Raw genomic sequence first — 6,614 nt, forward strand, 5'->3', positions numbered from 1 at the left:
GGGGCAAAAGACCAAGTTAGGCATTTCACATAGAATTGGTTAGATATCCATTCTAAATGAACCATGGATTAATGTATTGTGAAGATATGGTGTACCCTAGTTCCAAGTCAACACCTAGGGTCGACCCTAAAGTCAAGTAATCCTATAGGGACTCTTCTTGAATTCTCTTATAATGATCTTACCTACTAAATGCTAGAGGTTAAGATCAATATGTGGAATTTCAAGTTGAGTAAAAAAGAAGAGTTTTGAATTTCTAATGGTGGGGGTACCTCTTCTAATTTTCTAAGACTAGTCAATAGGAAAGTCCTATGGCTAGACCTAGGCTACTAAAGAAGTTTTCTAGACCTCAACCAAAAGTGAGGTCAACAGCCGACAAGCAGTGGTCGACGATAGTCAATGGAGCCAGAAGTGTTCGCGAGGTCTTTGGTCCTAAACGACACTGCAATTTATCTTCATCTTCTGGAAATAGTTCCAAGTTCAAAACTTCTTTAGAGTCAAGGTTTGGGTCCCCTGTCATGAAGGGGTAGAGCTTTAGTTATAGGGCCTAGGATTGTCCTCCCGACAAATAAGAAGAGAATCTGGACTACTCCATCGGATGACCCAAAAAGATTCCCTTGATCGAACTACGTATTGTGGACATTTATTTGCGTTAAGGATGTCGTTATTTAGTGATCTTGGGCTCATTGGACTTATTTTGTCAAGATGCTCAATTTGACTACAAGCTTGTCAGATTTGGAATTCATTTAATTTATCAAATATCTACCCAAAACTACCATGAAACTTTTTTTTTCTTTGGAAATTAAATAGATCCCCAAAGCTTTCAAAAGTGGTTTAGATTCCCTTGATCTAATAAGAAATTGTGGACATTTATTTGAGTTAAGGATGTTGATATTTCGTTATCTTGGGCTCATTGGACTTATTTTGTCAAGATGTTCGATTTGATTATAAGCTTGTCAAATTTGGAATTCATTTAATCTTCTAAATAGCTACCTAAAAGTTCCATGGAATTTTTTTTTCTGTGGAAATTAAATTAATTCCCAAAACTTACAAAAGCGGTTGAACAGCTTGATATGAGCTTGATTTGATTAATACATACATACATACATACATATACACACACATACAATAAATAATTAGCCCAAAATTTTATATAGGGTTATAAAAAATATAAAAATCAGTGAATTCTCTTTCCAACAACATCAAGTGTATAAAACATTATATAAAATATACACAAAGGGGGTACTTCAAATATTTATCTATAGACAACACTTTTAAAATTGAATTTTTCAAACATAACATAACATTTGCTTCTGAAATGTCAGATTTTAAATAGCTTTTTTTTTCACAACAACTTTTGAATTGAGATTTTATACAACCACAGTTATCCCAAATCACCCTAAGTTTACCGAAGTTAGAGTTCTAAATGATTTTTAATGAGTTTGAACATTTCTTGCCCAAAAAATTACCTCGAGATTCATGTCGAACGATAAAAGTTTGTTGATAATGTATCAAGAGCGAAGAATAATTCCACATTGAACGTAAGATACGAATTAAACCACTAATATATTGATAGTAGTTCATGCCACTTAAAGATGGACTCAAGATGGAGAATTTGTGCAGATTCAAGCGCACAGTGAAGATCCAAAATCTGTTAGTATCCAGTGTAAATTGACAGAGCAACATTAACAACAAATTGAGAGATGATAAACACACACTTAGAATAAATTTGCATTTAGCTGTATTTAATAACTATACTTCAAATATTGCACAAACTATCTTGTAATTTATTTGACTTGATTTTCCATTTCATTTAATTAGTTTATTCACTATTTATGTGTGCATGTAATTTACTTTATTAATTATATTATTACTGATCATATGCTTGGAGGTTTTGTTAGCTGTGTCACCAGTGTAATTAAACAAGTAATCAGAGACAATACATTGTTAGGTTTAGTTATATAATTATGAAGCAACTTAAAGCATTCCACAGCCGGAAGCCAATGAATTTTGCAGTAAGACAAGGGAATGATCAAGATAAGCCTGCCGTCAAAGAATCATTGGCTTTTTTCCATATGGAGCTCCCTTAATTATAGGGATCAGTTAATAAAGAAACTCAGGTTATACTAATGACAAGTTTTATAAAGTTAAGAACATTAATTACTAATCATAGAACTCTTATTTGTCTAAATAAGAAGAAAAAGTATATTCTAAGAGATGAAACTGTTACCATGCAATTGATTCAATCCCGAAGTGATTTTTTCACTACTCGTGAGGCTACAAACATAAAGTTTTTCTTGTCTTAAAAGGACATGTTTTATTTTAATTATGGGGTCATCCTTTAGTTAATTATGTCCTTGGAAAGGATAACTCCTGAATAAAATAGTGGCAGATCATTTTTTTAGACTGCAATAATAGATATCAAGATTGTTATTTGGACTTTAATAGATGAATTACTCAAGTTTGGAACAGTTCTAATCAAATGCCAATGCACAACCGACTAACATTATATAATTTCAAGGCATTATCAACATTTCACAATGTGGTTCCTTTCCTCTTCAAGCTATAAGTAAACTGCTTATATTTTAATGATATTGCCTAGGTGTTTGCAATTAAAATTGGCCATTGGGTTGGCCGGATGATGTGATCCTTAGGTAAAGTTCAGGGTTTTGGACTCAGAGAAATTTGAGGGGTATTCATGTGATCCTTAGGTAAAGATCAGGGTTTTGGACTCAGAGAAATTTGAGGGGTATTTAAAGACTCTCTCGTCCCTTCGATGAAAATCAAAGGTGGACATGATAGGAGAGGATAAATGGCTTTGGTTTGGCTTGAATTTGTTTTAATTTTGTTGTGAGATATGTACTTCCTGGCATAGAAATGAAACGCAAAGAACACAAGCAAACACAGATTGTTTACGTGGTTCGATCCAACTGAATCTACGTCCACGGGAGGGAATCAATCAAATAGTTCACTAAGGCAAAAGAAATGAAGAATACGTAGCTTATATATAGAGATGAGCTCTCATCTTCCATCTATGGCCTCCCTCTCAAGCGACACCTTGATACAATACCTCAAGATGCTCTCCTCCTCTCTAGCTCTCTAGCTATTCTCTCCTTCTTTGTGGTAACTTAAGATCTCTTCCCTTGCTCTTCTAAGCCTCACACCCTCTCTATTTATTGAAGCAAGAGAGTGGTAGGTGGGAGGTAGGTGAGCGGTAGGTGAGATGTGGTAGATGAGCGGTACTACATTACAAAAGTGTCCTTTTACCTTAGTTCAATAATTGGGGGTCAAAATACCAAATTTGATTAGAGTTTTTGTTTAGTTTTAATGCGGTTTGTTTATATTTAGCTTTCGAGTTTGTTTAGTTTATATGTTTGTTTATTTCAATGTAAAGTTCTTTCAAGTATGTTATGATTTAACTTAGTTTAAATGTATGTTTTGATTTCAATTTTAAGTTTGATTAAATTATAATCTATTTCACTTTAATTTAAGTCATAATTAAAAATTTAGTTAAATTTTGGGAAGAAGAAATGTTTAATTTCAAACTTGTAATTGAGTTTATTTTTAATTTTAATATGGGTCTATTTTTTAAAAAAAAGTTAAATTTAGTTCAGGTTTAGATTTTGTTTAACTAGATTTCAATTTGTGTTGATTTTAATTTTAATTTTAAATTACATCAATCTCAAACCCATCGCAGACAACCAAGAGACACCCAACCAAATTAAAGCTCTACCAGGCCAGGTTAGGGATAGCTGGACTTGAAATGGGTCAACTAGACCAACTCAAAGCTACAACCCCCTATTGAGATGTAGAATTACTTATAACAATTCGATTGGTTCAAAATCAAGTTCACACTACGAAAAATAAGAACGCCGATTCAATAAATCCAAAAAAAAAATAAAAGCACAATAAAATAATATAAGAAAAATACACTAGAATCTAACGTGGAAAAACCCGAAAATGGAAAACAACCATGGAGCCACACCACAATAAAATTTCTCTATGAAGAAATAAAATTGTACAAAAATGCACACTTTGATGATCAAATCTGTATAAAGATAAAAACTTACAAAATATCGCTTCAAACCTTCCTCTCGATCTCACATGAGAATGACCTCACTCCAAAATCACTCTTCTGACAATTCATATTAATTAAGAAACCCCATTGAGAATAACACATTGGAGATCATACAATTCATCACTCTATTCGAGAGATAAAATTTTGATCTGTAGAGGAAAAATAGTTGACGTAGCTATGTCGATGCACAATATTGCATTAATTCTACCTACTCTGTTCAGTGATCTCGAGCTGAGTCCCTTGCAACTTGAACACGCTACGTTTTGGCATATACATGTCATTTGGCGTAGCTACACCCATTTCAGGCGTGTTTATGCCATGTTGCAAGCACAGAAGCGCCTCTTTGGAGGTACTGGCGTTCTACTCCTTCGGGTGCTGCAGACTCCACATTCCAACAAGGCGTGGATAAGGGGACGATTAGGAGAGGATGTTGACAAAAAATGAAGTCAATAGTCACATCTACCTACACAACTATTGTTTGATGAATGGTCACACAGAGTTACAATAAGGTTAAAATAACGAAACTATTGTGATAAATAGTTTTATTAAAAAGATAGACAATGATAATAGGAATGCCTTAAAATAATAAAAAAAAAGATTGGATATCCATGAAGAGAACATAGTTAGGCAATCGTTTGTTTAACCTTTTGATAAATATCTCAATTTTCACTAACCTTAAGACACTTGCAAAATTTAGAAAGACATTGTTGAGGTTAAGAAAATAAGCATTCCTCCCTTCTTAGAAAGTTTTTCTTTCAAATGACCCTGATAACTTGCAAAGAAGGCTTTCAACTCAAGAATTTACCAACAGGAGTAAACAAAATGCAATTATCCATTTACTCAAGTTTATAGGCTTAATTTGTTTAAGCTAAAATACGTCTATTTCTTGGCGTCTCCTGACCCTGTGGCAACATAACTTATATATGTCTTACTAATGATTCAATGACTAAAAAATTGTATAGTATCATCTAACGTTCTACTTTGTATTTCCACGATTAGTTCAATAATTAACTAAATCCTAAAAGAAATTAATGAACAATTTCACTTGATTAGCTTGAGATTTTATCTTAAGATGGATTCAAGTTGAATGTTAGAGGTGGAGCCCGGTACGTTTTCCCGCTCCCGCCTCCCGATCGCGAAACCTACGCCCGCGCCTGCCTTCGACCGATCGCAAATCATCACGACGTCTCGCTGGCGTCCTTTCACGAACAACGAAACCTCTCCCACATTCCTCTGACGCGAAGTGAAGCATCCCTTCTTTCCTTCCTATTGGTGATAAAAGGTATTGCGAGGTGGCTCTCCTTTTGTTTTCTAAGTCACGGTTTAAGTTATTCTTCGGTTTTCTCGGGATAGAGGAAGGTTTCCTCGGGGCAGAGGAAGAGAAGTGCAAGAGGTAGTTCCTTGCGGCAGAAGGAAGAAGAAGGAATAATAAGAAGATTGTTCTCCCTAGGTTTCATCTTGGTGGCTTGTGGCAGAAGAAAAATTAGATTTATTTCTCTTGTAAGTTTGCCTTTTTCGGTGTATCTCGGTGTAGAGTTTCTTCGGTGTATGTCGGTGTAGAGAAAGAAGAACAGAGAGAGAAGAAGAGAGAAAGCAACGAAGAGTGAGAGATTCCTCTTGAAAGTCGAGATGATCAGCTGGTGTAAATTCCTCAAGTAGTAATATCCTCTGTAACTCCGTGGACGTAGGCAATTTGTCAAACCACGTAAATCTTTGTGTTCTTTTCTGGTGTGATTTTTTCTCGTTCTATTTTTTGCTTCGTAGATCGTTCTCCTGTTTGATTTATATATATATACCACATCAACCGATATATATCTATAGATCTCACAATAACACTGAAGAATCCATTTGGACTCAAATAGAAGTAACTAATCCAAGATTTAATTCGACCAAAGTGACTCTCACCAATAGAGAAGTTGAGATACTTAATGAGTCCCAACCTTTAAGGTTTAAGATTTAGTCCCCTACTCACCAACACCTCAACAACATCTTGTCAAACAATGGAGTTCATGCAGATGTTGCAGCCTTAGAGTCTTGATTCATGTTAGAAAATTCGTAGCAGTAAAGTAGCAAATTATTGTCTTAGCATAATACAAAGATTCAACACACACTTAGAAAAGAGAAACAACTAATAATGACACCAGAAGTTTTTACATAGAAAACCCAGAAAGGGACAAACTACGGGGTTTGACACAGCTAAAAAGTTTCACTATGAAAAGATGATTACAGTTGTAACCACTTGTCCCACAAGTGGAAAAGGGTTACTAGATTTCTCAAGTTATAACACCGACATGCTGATGAATTTATTGTTAGGAATGAGCGGTAACCGATAGTGATTGGTGGGGTCTGGTTAGTGGTGATCGACGGTGGTTAACAATGATCAATGACAGTCAGTGGTGGTCGATGGTGGTTGGCGATGATCGACGGCGTTCGACAGTGATCTACAAAGATTGGCGGTCATCGACGACGGTCGGCAGTGGTCGACAGAGGTCAGTGGTGGTCAATAAGGGTCAACGACGATCGATGAAAATTTGCGAAA

Source organism: Phalaenopsis equestris, unplaced genomic scaffold (genome assembly GCF_001263595.1).
Source record: "Phalaenopsis equestris unplaced genomic scaffold, ASM126359v1 Scaffold000980, whole genome shotgun sequence".
Taxonomy (NCBI): Eukaryota; Viridiplantae; Streptophyta; class Magnoliopsida; order Asparagales; family Orchidaceae; genus Phalaenopsis; species Phalaenopsis equestris.